Source organism: Saimiri boliviensis, chromosome 1, assembly GCF_048565385.1.
Source record: "Saimiri boliviensis isolate mSaiBol1 chromosome 1, mSaiBol1.pri, whole genome shotgun sequence".
Taxonomy (NCBI): Eukaryota; Metazoa; Chordata; class Mammalia; order Primates; family Cebidae; genus Saimiri; species Saimiri boliviensis.
Window position 1 is genome coordinate 123,591,210 of NC_133449.1, and position 10,616 is coordinate 123,601,825.

The window sequence follows — 10,616 nt, forward strand, 5'->3', positions numbered from 1 at the left end:
GTATATCTAGAAGACCCCATTGTCTCAGCCCAAAATCTCCTGAAACTGATAAGCAACTTCAGCAAAGTCTCAGGACACAAAACCAATGTGCAAAAATCACAAGCATTCTTATACACCAGTAACAGACTTAAAGAGAGCCAAATCAAGAATGAACTGCCATTTACAATTGCTACAAAGAGAATAAAACACGCCTTTAATCCCAGCGCTTTGGGAGGCTGAGGCATGTGGATCACTTGAGATCAGAAGTTCAAAACCAGCCTGGCCAGCATGGTAAAACCCTGTACCTACTAAAAAATTAAAAAAAAAAAATAGCTCAACATGATGGCATGTGCCTGTAATCCCAATTACTCAGGAGGCTGAGGTAGGATAATAACTTGAACCCAGGAGGCAGAGATTGAAGTGAGCCAGATAGTGCCACTGCACTCCAGCCTAGGTGACAGACTGAGATTCCGTCTTTAAATAAATAAATAAATTCCCTAATGTGATCACCATGCAATCGATGCATGTAATAAAATTGCACATGTATGTCATGCATTTGTACAAATTAAAAAACTGAATAATTTGTTTTAATTGTATCAGAAACAGCTATAAGGGATAGGATGAACATGTTATTACAGCCATTGGTCTATTGTACTCTGAGTGTGGGGATGGAGGTGACAGAGAGTTCAGGAATGCAATCACCACATAACAACAGACAGGGTTCAGAACCAGCTCATGACACGAAACAGGGGCTGCATCAGACCCATTCATCCATGGTGGATCATAATTCTACACTCATAATGACTGTTACAGATGAAATACAGACAGAGTGGCCAGAGAAACAGAGGTAACCCACAGCCATCGGTTCAAAACAGGATCTGTGATAACCAGGCAGGACAAGAGTTCAAAGCAGCCAATGTAAGAGCTGCTTCTGAACTGTCCCACCTGGAAGAATGAACACAGAGAAGGGAAAATGCTCACACTCACAATTCACTTTCCTTCCCTCTCCTTCTCCATTTATCCTGAGCCCTGGTTTCTGCTCTTCACCAAGTCGACAAAATTCATCCAAGACAGCCAGCATTTCTTTCCCCAGAGGTTAAAGACAGTGTAAAATTGTTTTCTTACTGCCTCTTCCTCTGAGAGATCCATTAGAAAAAGGTGTGTTAAAAGGTCCTTGGCATTTTCAAATGGTGATTTTTCTCTAGAAGTTAATTGCCACAACCCTCCTGCCCCTGTGTGCTCAAAAGACCCCGAATATTCATTATGAAGGGAAGGGCACCAGAAACCACCCTCCAGAGCCTCCTGGCCCCAGTGCCTCCTTAGATATTTCCATCTCTAAGGATTTGCTCCATTTGTATTGTGTGTCCCAAGTTTCTTTGGCCATAAACATTCCTCTAAAGAACCAGGACAAAAGTTTTTGTCCTCATCTGAAAAAATGAGCAAGCACAAGAACAGAGAGGTCAGAAACTTCCCCTGAGATCACACAGCCAGCCAGAGCCCACATTGAGATTAGACTCCAGAGTCCTTTTCCTAGCATGCTTCCCCCTATTCCTCAAGGCCTCCTTTTGACATTTCAAATGTAGAATATAAGGAGAAAGCTAAAATTCGCTTCCCTCAAATTCTAGCCAAAGTGAAGAAAACCTCAGCCTATCAGGATGACATCATTAGAGGATACTTTGGTTTCCCATACTTAGTACAGCTCCAAGACTCAGATAAATAGTATGTTTTAGACAAAAGTTTTATGGACTCTGAATTAGAAGTGACCTTGGGCATATTATCTAGCTCCTTCATTTCTCAGATAGGGAAACTGAGCTACAGCAAGGAGAAGGGATTTGTTTTAGCCTGTGGCAGTGACTAGGGCTCACAACTGCAGCATCTAGCATTTACTGAGCCCTCACCCCATGCCAGGCACTGAGCTAAGCAGTGGACATCATCACCCAATTTAATCTTCACAACCATGTGCAGTGAGCACTTTTAATTTTATCCCCGTCTTACAGATGAGGACAGAGAAGCTGGGAGACATCAGGTAACTTACCAAAGTCTGCACAGCTGGTGAGTGGTTGCATCTAGAGTTGAGGCTAGGTTGGGCTAACTTCCAAGGCCACTGTCAGGATTACATTATCCTATCGTTACCCTACCCAACAATCAAAAAGCTTCAGAAAGTATATTACATGAGACAGATTTCCCAATAGTAGACCCTGGCTCTACAACTTCCCACCCAGATAGCATTTTAGCTACTTAAACACTCAGAAATTCCATTTCTTCGTCTGCAAAACTGGCATTATAACAGCAGCCACTTTGCAGAGTTATTGTAAAGACTGAGAGAACCTGTATAGATCATCTATCCCCATTCTTGGCCATAGTAGGTACTATATTATTTGTTTTGTTTCCTGATTAAAAAGACAAAAGTGTGTGTATGTGTGTGTGTGTGTGTGTGTGTGTGTGTGTGTTATACACAGATATACGCTGCATACAGTAACCATTATCCAAGATGACCACCAATGATCCCTACCTCCTGATGTTCACATCCTTGTGTATTCCCCCTCCAATCTGTACTAGAGTCTGTGTGACCCACAGAAAACAGCAGAAGTGAAGTATTTTATTTCCAAGACCAGGTTATAAAAGACTGTGTCTTTTTCTTGATCGTTTCTTTCGACCTACCTATTTGATCATTTGGGGATGTCTGCAGCCATGTTGTGAATGACTCTATGGTGAGGACCACATGGCATGAAACTGAGGCCTTTGGCTGAAAGCCAGCAGGGAGCTGACTGACACCCTCCAACAATCATAATCATGGGCTTTGGAAGGATCCTCCAACCCCAGTCAAGACTTCAGATGACTGCAGCTTTTGCCAACAGCTTGACTGAAGCCATTACTGAATTCCTGACCCTCAGGAACCGTGAGAAATAATAACCATTTGTTGTTTGCAGCAGCTGAGCTTTGGAGTTACTTTCTATACTGAAACAGACAACTAACATAGCCTCACTGTATCTGCTGGAAAAGGGATGGAGGAGAGGGTTGTGTTTATAGATCTTTTGGAGTCTTGGGTTGAGCCTCAAGTTGCAGTCCTGGCCACATTTCTCTCGCTTGATTAAGATTTGCCCCATTTGGCCGGGCGCGGTGGCTCAAGCCTGTAATCCCAGCACTTTGGGAGGCCGAGGCGGGTGGATCACGAGGTCAAGAGATTGAGACCATTCTGGTCAACATGGTGAAACCCCGTCTCTACTGAAAATACAAAAAAAAAGAAAAGAAAAGAAAAGAAAATTAGCTGGGTGTGGTGGCGCGTGCCTGTAATCCCAGCTACTCGGGAGGCTGAGGCAGGAGAATTGCCTGAACCCAGGAGGCGGAGGTTGCAGTGAGCCGAGATCGCGCCATTGCACTCCAGTCTGGGTAACAAGAGTGAAACTCCATCTCAAAAAAAAAAAAGAAAAAAGATTTGCCCCACTTAACCTTCCATCTATCTTCTGCTTGGCCTGCTTCGCTGGATTTCTGCATTTAGAAGATGCTTTTAATTGTCTTTAAACAGAATCTCGTTCCAAGCCATCAAGCAACAAAAACAAAGGTGTTTGCTGTGGGGGGAAATAAAAGCGTTCTTTTCATTTACATGTCAGCCAAGGAGAACAACATGAAAGAAAGCATTTTGCAAGCTTTCTTGAATTTGGGCTTGCATCTTGATTTTTTTTTTTAAGTGCAAATCAGCATCCAAGCTCAAACCTTGGGGTGGCAGAAAAATTTAATTAGAATGTGGGGATGTTTTACATAAATTTGTTTCTTCCTGCTATTTTCTTAAGGTTGACAGGATCACCCATCTGCTTAAAATATAATTGAGTAGGGAAGTGAGAAGAAAAAAAAATATGTAGTCTGAAAACTAAATTCCAAACCAGAGGCCTGGGGGTAGTTGCTGACACTGACTTTGAACAAGGGGGTCTTTGTAGGCCAAAACTGGCTTGTGTGTTAGAAGATTATATCATCAGCTTCCCGCCTGTGGTAGTAATGAGGGATATTCACAGATACCATGGTTTTTCTCCTTTTGGGTACAGGATAGGATTATAATTGCAATTTTCTCTCCCCTTTAAAGTTAGGCAAGGCCGTGTAACTTGCTCTAGCCAAGACGATGTGAGCAGAGATAATATGTGTCACTTTAAGACCAGGACACACCATTCCTTTTCCTCTGCCACAGAGACTGTGAAAGCATCTGTTGAGATGAAATCACCTGACCTCTGAAGAAAAAGCATTGCAGCTATCCCATACTAACCATATAAGAGGAGTGATAAATACATTTTTGTCATATTAAGCCCATGAGATGTTGGGGATGAGATATTTGTTACGTGGCATAATCCAGCTTACTTGACTGACACAAATATTTACAAACTTAAGTCCACAACTTGTTCTAGCTTTACTCATTCAGTGAACATTTACAAAGCCCCAACTCTATACCAAACATTTTGCTAGTTCCTAGAGGCAGCACCTAGAACAGTATCAGGTCCCCGTATTTGTGCCAGAAAAACTGTTGAATAAATAATCGTATTAATTACTATTATCAGCATAATGTTTGGTGCATAGTAAGTGCCCAATAAATGCTATGTTTGTCTAATTCCTCCAATGATTCTAAAACTTAATACTACCACAATATTCATCCTTACATATAAGAAAAATAGAGGCTAGATATAGTGGTTCATACCTCTAATCCCAGCACCTGGGGAGTCCAAGGCGGGTGGATCACTTGAGGTCAGAAGTTCAAGATGAGCCTGGCCAACATGATGAAATCTCACCTCTACGAAAAATATAAAAATTAGCCAGGTGTGGTGGTGCATGCCTATAATCCCAGCTACACAGGAGGCTGAGGCCAGATCATCTTTTAAACCCAGGAGATGGCGATTGCAGTGAGCCAAGAAGGTGGTCCAGTGTGGGCAAAAAAACAAGATTCTGTCTCAAAAAATAAGGAGAAGAAGAAGGGAAGAAGGGGAATGGGAAGAGGAAGAGGAAGGGGAAGGGGAAGGGAAGGGGAAGGGAAAGGAGAAAGAAGGGGAAGGTGAAGGGGAAGGCGAAAGAAGGGGAAGGGGAAGGAGATGGAGAAGGAGAAGGGGAAGGGGAAGTGGAAGGGGAAGGAGAAAGAAGGAGAAGGGGAAGGGGACAGAGAAGGAGAAGGAAAAAGAGAAGGAGAAGGAGAAGGTGAATAGGGAAGGGGAAGAAGGAGAAGAGGAGGAGAAAAATAGTTTAAAGAGTTTAAATCACTCACTCTAAATTACATAATCAATAAGTTGCAGACCCAACCTAAACTACAAATCCGTAGTTTGTACCCTTAACCATTATCTTACACTGTTTCTAAACAAGTGAATGAATAAGTGAGAATAAAGGTAAGTGTCTGTCCCTGAAGGTTTTACAATATAGTAGGTGACTGACATGCAGAAACAATTACAATTCAAAGTGATCTAAGCTGGAGGAACTGGGAAGGTGTTACACCAAAGATAGTATTTGAGCTGGGTATCAAAGATGGAGAAGTTCAGACTAGCTATGACAATGAGAGGGCATTCCTAGCTAAGAAGATGACATATTCAAGGGCATGATGGGCAGTGCCACACAACCAGGAAATGGGCCACATCACAGAAATGAGAAATCCCTTGTAATTTCTTACACCATGGAACTGGGCCAAGAAAATCCTCTATCACGACAAAGTAGCCAGGAGTGAGATGAGAAAGGCAGGCACCTTGCTGACTACACACCGTTCAAGGCCAGTATTCATTCTATAAATCTTTATTAAGCCTATCTACCAGGTCTAGCTCTGTGCTGACCTTGGGGCTATAGTGATGACAGCAGGGCATTGCATGCCTGCACTACAAGCTTCACAGGCCAGTGTGCCTCAAATAGAAGCTGCACAGGATCAAGGCTCAAGAAGAAATCCTAGCCAGATGTCTGACCTTTAGGAAGATTTTGAACAAGACGCCAAATCTCTGAGGCAGAATTCCAGCCTCTTCTCAGCCAGTCTTTGTCCTGGTGGGCAGCCAACCATGTCAAGTTGTTTAACTGGACCTCAGAGTGTCCAAGAGAGGCTGAGTCAGCAGATCCTGAAGACATCCTCACTGCCCTTACTTTACCTGATCCCTAAGAGCTTCACCATTATTGCACTAGCATGAGAAGCTGGAAAAAATCCTGGTAGCATAACTATATGAGCAGTAGTGTTTAAGGGCTGGCTGAAAAGGCTTCAGAGTCTTGCAAGCAAGAGGATCAAGTTTCCACGAAGCCTGTGTCTGCCTGGCTCTGCTTCAAAGGTCACTAAATTCCTGCCAGAATTAAGGAGAGAGATTCCTCAAAATCCTTTTCACGCAAGGTGTACCAGGAATAGGCAAGGATTGGATCCATCATGCACAACCTGTGTTACTATCCCTCTTTCTCTTCCTGGGATCAAGCTGGCTCAGGGATGTTCTGCTTGGCTGCAGAGGGATGGACAAAGTGAGCCTAAAATTTGCATCAGCAACACTAAAAGGTCAAGTTTTCAGATCTCCAGCAGGCTGAACTGACCCTCCAGAAACAGATGAATTTGCCAAAAATCAATTCATCAACAGCCAACATGCAAAGCTACTGATTTTCCAAAAGTCCAGTAGTTGATGAATTTAGCAAATTCATACTTTTTTTTCTACTTGCCCCTACTACCTATTACCCTGCCTCTGCATCCACCTTTTAAATATTCATCTTCAAATTTCTATCAAAATGACCAAGGGAATTGAACACTCAATGAACTGGTCGTTCAGTGCGTTGATTCTTAGCTAACCAATTTTCCACAAACAGCCCCTCATCTGCTGCATACACAGGCCTGTGAATCGCTCTCCTCTCCAACTGGAATTCAAGAGTGCCTGTCAGAAAGGGGTTCAGTCTTGATCCACCTAGGTAGGTCTGAATGTGGGAAGTTTGTCACCATCCTCTGTTGAGGGGTGGCGACATCCCTCCCCAGGGTGGAAAAGAATCTTTGGTGTTGAAAGCTTGCCTGCTGTTTATTTACTCAAATTTGGGTGCTTTCTCTGACCTCGCTGAAAAGTCATTATGAAAGAGCAGGCTCTTGGCAGGTGTGTACGTTATAAGTGACATACTTTAAAAACACCTCGTGTAAATCAGATATTGCCATAAAATGGAAATTGCAGCTACAAATTGCATACTTATTACAGCAGTGTCAGATATATGAGGCAATGTTGATGCTACATAACAGGTAGCCTGAGAAATAGAAAGTTACATGTGGCACATAAAAGATAATTATTTTTCAATCCGCAATAATACAATCTCTCTTATTTTTGACATCGCAGAATCCTACATCAAAATTGGAAAGATTCTTACAGACATTATCCAGCCCTTCATTTTACGGCTAAGAAAGCTGAGGCTTGTGAAGGGACGAAATCTGCCCAAGGTCACCCAGAGCCTGGCAGCGCTGCTTTCTTGACATACACCCACCATCTAGAGAAGGCATCCCCAAACTTTTTACACAGGGGGCCAGTTCACTGTCCCTCAGACCATTGGAGGGCCGCCACATACTGTGCTCCTCTCACTGACCACCAATGAAAGAGGTGCCCCTTCCTGAAGTGCCTCGGGGGGCCGGATAAATGGCCTCAGGGGGCCGCATGCGGCCCATGGCCCGGCGGTAGTTTGGGGATGCCTGATCTAGAGGCTCTATGGTTCTGTCCACTTTCCTTACTAAGTCTGTGGAAGCAGGAAGTCTACTTGAGTCTACTCCACACCAGGGACCAGACACAAAGCAAGAGATACATGGTCCCTGTTATCAAGAAGCTCACATTGGCCATACTGGTGGGGAAGCTGAGCCCCAGGGAGCCCCTACAGGGAGCAGTGACAGAGTCGGGTCAGAGTGCCACCCAGGCCCCCAACTCCAGGCCCACAGGGCAGTGCTAGCACAGCCCAAGGGCAGAGGTGTGTGTCCTGCCCCCTGAACTCCCTGAGTGCATTTTTTAAAATTTTCTTAAAAATGTGAGAGAGTCAATATCCTATTGTACTATTGTTTTGCAAAATACTATCATTGAAAGAAACGATAAAGGGTATATGAGCTCACTCTATTATTTCTTACAGATGCATGTGGATCTACAATTATCTCAATATAATGTCAATTTTAAAACTATGAGAGGATTTTCAAAAGGCATAAAATGGTACAGACAGTCAAGACAGTGCTGTGGTTGGCTCACAAATCATTCTCACTACAAAATAAACGTCTCCCTAGAAAAGACCAGAAGTGAATCAGTTGAGAGATGGGCACCCCAAAAGCCCTAATGTGACTGGGAGTGATGGCTCATAACTGTAATCCCAGGACTTTGGGAGGTTGAGGCTGATGGATTACCTGAGGTCAGGAGTTCGAGACCAGCCTGACCAACATGATGAAACCCTGTCTCTACTAAAAATGTAAAAATTAGCCTGGCATGGTGGCTCATGCCTATAATTGTAGCTACTTCCAAGGCTGAGGCAGGAGAATCACTTGAACCCAGGAGGTAAAGGTTGCAGTGAGCTGAGTTCGTGCCATTGCATTCCAGCCTGGGTGACAAGAGCAAAACTCTGTCTCAAAAAAAAAAAAAAAAAAAAAAAAAACAAGAACTCACATTTGGGTGCAGTGTAAATACGATGTCTGGGCTTTGTCTCTGCCTCTTCCTCATTCTGTATCCTTGGGAAAGTCATCTAATCTCATTGGGTCTCAATTTCTTGGGTGTTTTTTTTAAAAATGGGGGTCTCACTATGCTGCCCAGGCTGGCCTTGAACTTGTAAGCTCAGGTCATGCTCCTCCTCAGCCCCCTGAATAGCTGGGACTACAGGCACAGGCCACTGTGCTCAGTCCTCAGTTTACTGGTCTGCAAAATGAAGCCGATTTCATCTACCTGACTCACAAGGGTATCATCTGGCAGCATATATACTAAAATTAGAACAATACAGAGAAGACTAGCGTGGGCCTTGTGCAAGGATGTCACACAAATTTGTGAAATGTTCCATATTTTTTAAAAAAAGAATTAAGACATTCTAGGTAGGATCATTAAAGATGATATTTAAGCTATCAAGAGCCATATTCATTTCAGACTCTACGAAAAGACCAACACTGCAGGAAGACAGTGAGTGCTACTGTAGCTCAGGGTCAAAGCAACGTGGCAAAAAGTCCTCAAGAACTGTAGCCTTTTCTGCAGATCATCTATACTGCAGACAGTGCCCCAGGTTTATCATCCCAGAAGCTATGCAGAGCTGCCCTCTCCCAGCCACTCACAGGGTCACGATCATTCCCTGCAATTCAGTGTTACTTTCTTATTTCAGAATTCAGAATTCTAAGGCAATTCAGTGGTCCACGTGTGCACTTCTAAAACTGCCGCCGCTAATCCCATCTCACAGAATGTAAGCTACCTGAGGGATGGGATGTTTTGGTCTTTCATTCAACAATTATTTATGGAGAACCTACTTTGTGCCAGATTCAGAACTAGGCACTGCCGTGCTGTAATGCACAAAGAACAAAACAAACTTTTTGCTTTAATGGGTCCATGCAATTAAAAAATAGAAAGCTGGGGTGGGGGGAAGGAAGAGGAAGATAATATCAGAGACTGGCAGGTAGTATGACAGAAATGAATATAACTGGCTGATGTACTGACTGGGAAGTTGTGTGTGATTGGATGGCATTCAGCCGGTATACACATATGCTGTCCCAGCTGTAAATGGCTAGCATCTGTTTGGATTACCCAGTGATTGTACCAACCTTGTTGCTAGAGATGTTTAATGCCACCCCTGGTGTGTGGTACAGCATTAGTCAAGCAAGGCATCTTTAACAGCACAGCACTGAGCAACAGTTGTGTAAGGAGAGGTTGGCCATGAGTGATGCAAGGGAGGACTGCTCCAGGGGACAGAGCCAAAAGGTGTAAAAGACCTGTGGCAGGAACTAGCATGAAGTAAGAGAGCAGCAGGAAGAGGGCGGCCAGGATAACACTGGAGCACAGGAACCTCCGAGGTCAGCCAGGTGGGAGGGAGCTAAGGAGGCAAGGTGGGCAGCAGCTGCCTAAGGGATTTGGGGATTCTTCCCAGTATGATAAGGAGACATAGAGTCCTTATAAGGAGACTTCTAAGCAGGGGACAGGATTTGGGTTTTCATTTTTACACAAGCAGCCTGGCTCAGTAGAGAGGCAAGAGTGTATCCTCAGTGCCTAGAATCGTGTCTACCACATAGCATGCACTGAGTAATCTACTATCAAATCAAAGAATAAATATGCTGAACTTTTTCTGGTGCTGAATGGAGCCATTCATGATGTGAGTTTAGCTTCATTTAGATCCTCTCTCTATGGTTGTTACTGAGCAAAAGTGAATGTCCTCACTGACTCTAGCTGCAGATGGTGCTTGAGCTGTTAGGATGAGCCCCAACTTTGATGGTGGTTCCTAAGGCAGGCTGAGGGTTGTACACGCCAGAGCTCCCAGAGCTCCTCACGTGGCATTGTGCTTCCAGGCAGAATGGACAACTCAGACCTTTATCACTCAGACATTAACATGCAGAAGCCCATGCAGAGGAGCGCCTATGTTTAAGTGGGTCTCTCTGCAATAATGGTAAAATTAGACTGTCATTCAAGAAAAGTGCTTGCTTGGGATTGCCATTGGCACCTCTGAAGTTGCAATCTGGGGTTTGCATG

General features: G+C 43.9%; 1 non-coding gene across 1 annotated transcript; it reads left to right on the forward strand.

Moving 5' to 3' along the window:
* The first annotated feature begins 8,855 nt into the window (after positions 1–8,855).
* LOC120362061 (U6 spliceosomal RNA) lies at positions 8,856–8,958 on the forward strand. Its single transcript, XR_005578066.1, has one exon. It is a non-coding gene; the product is annotated as a U6 spliceosomal RNA (small nuclear RNA).
* The last annotated feature ends 1,658 nt before the right edge of the window (positions 8,959–10,616 follow it).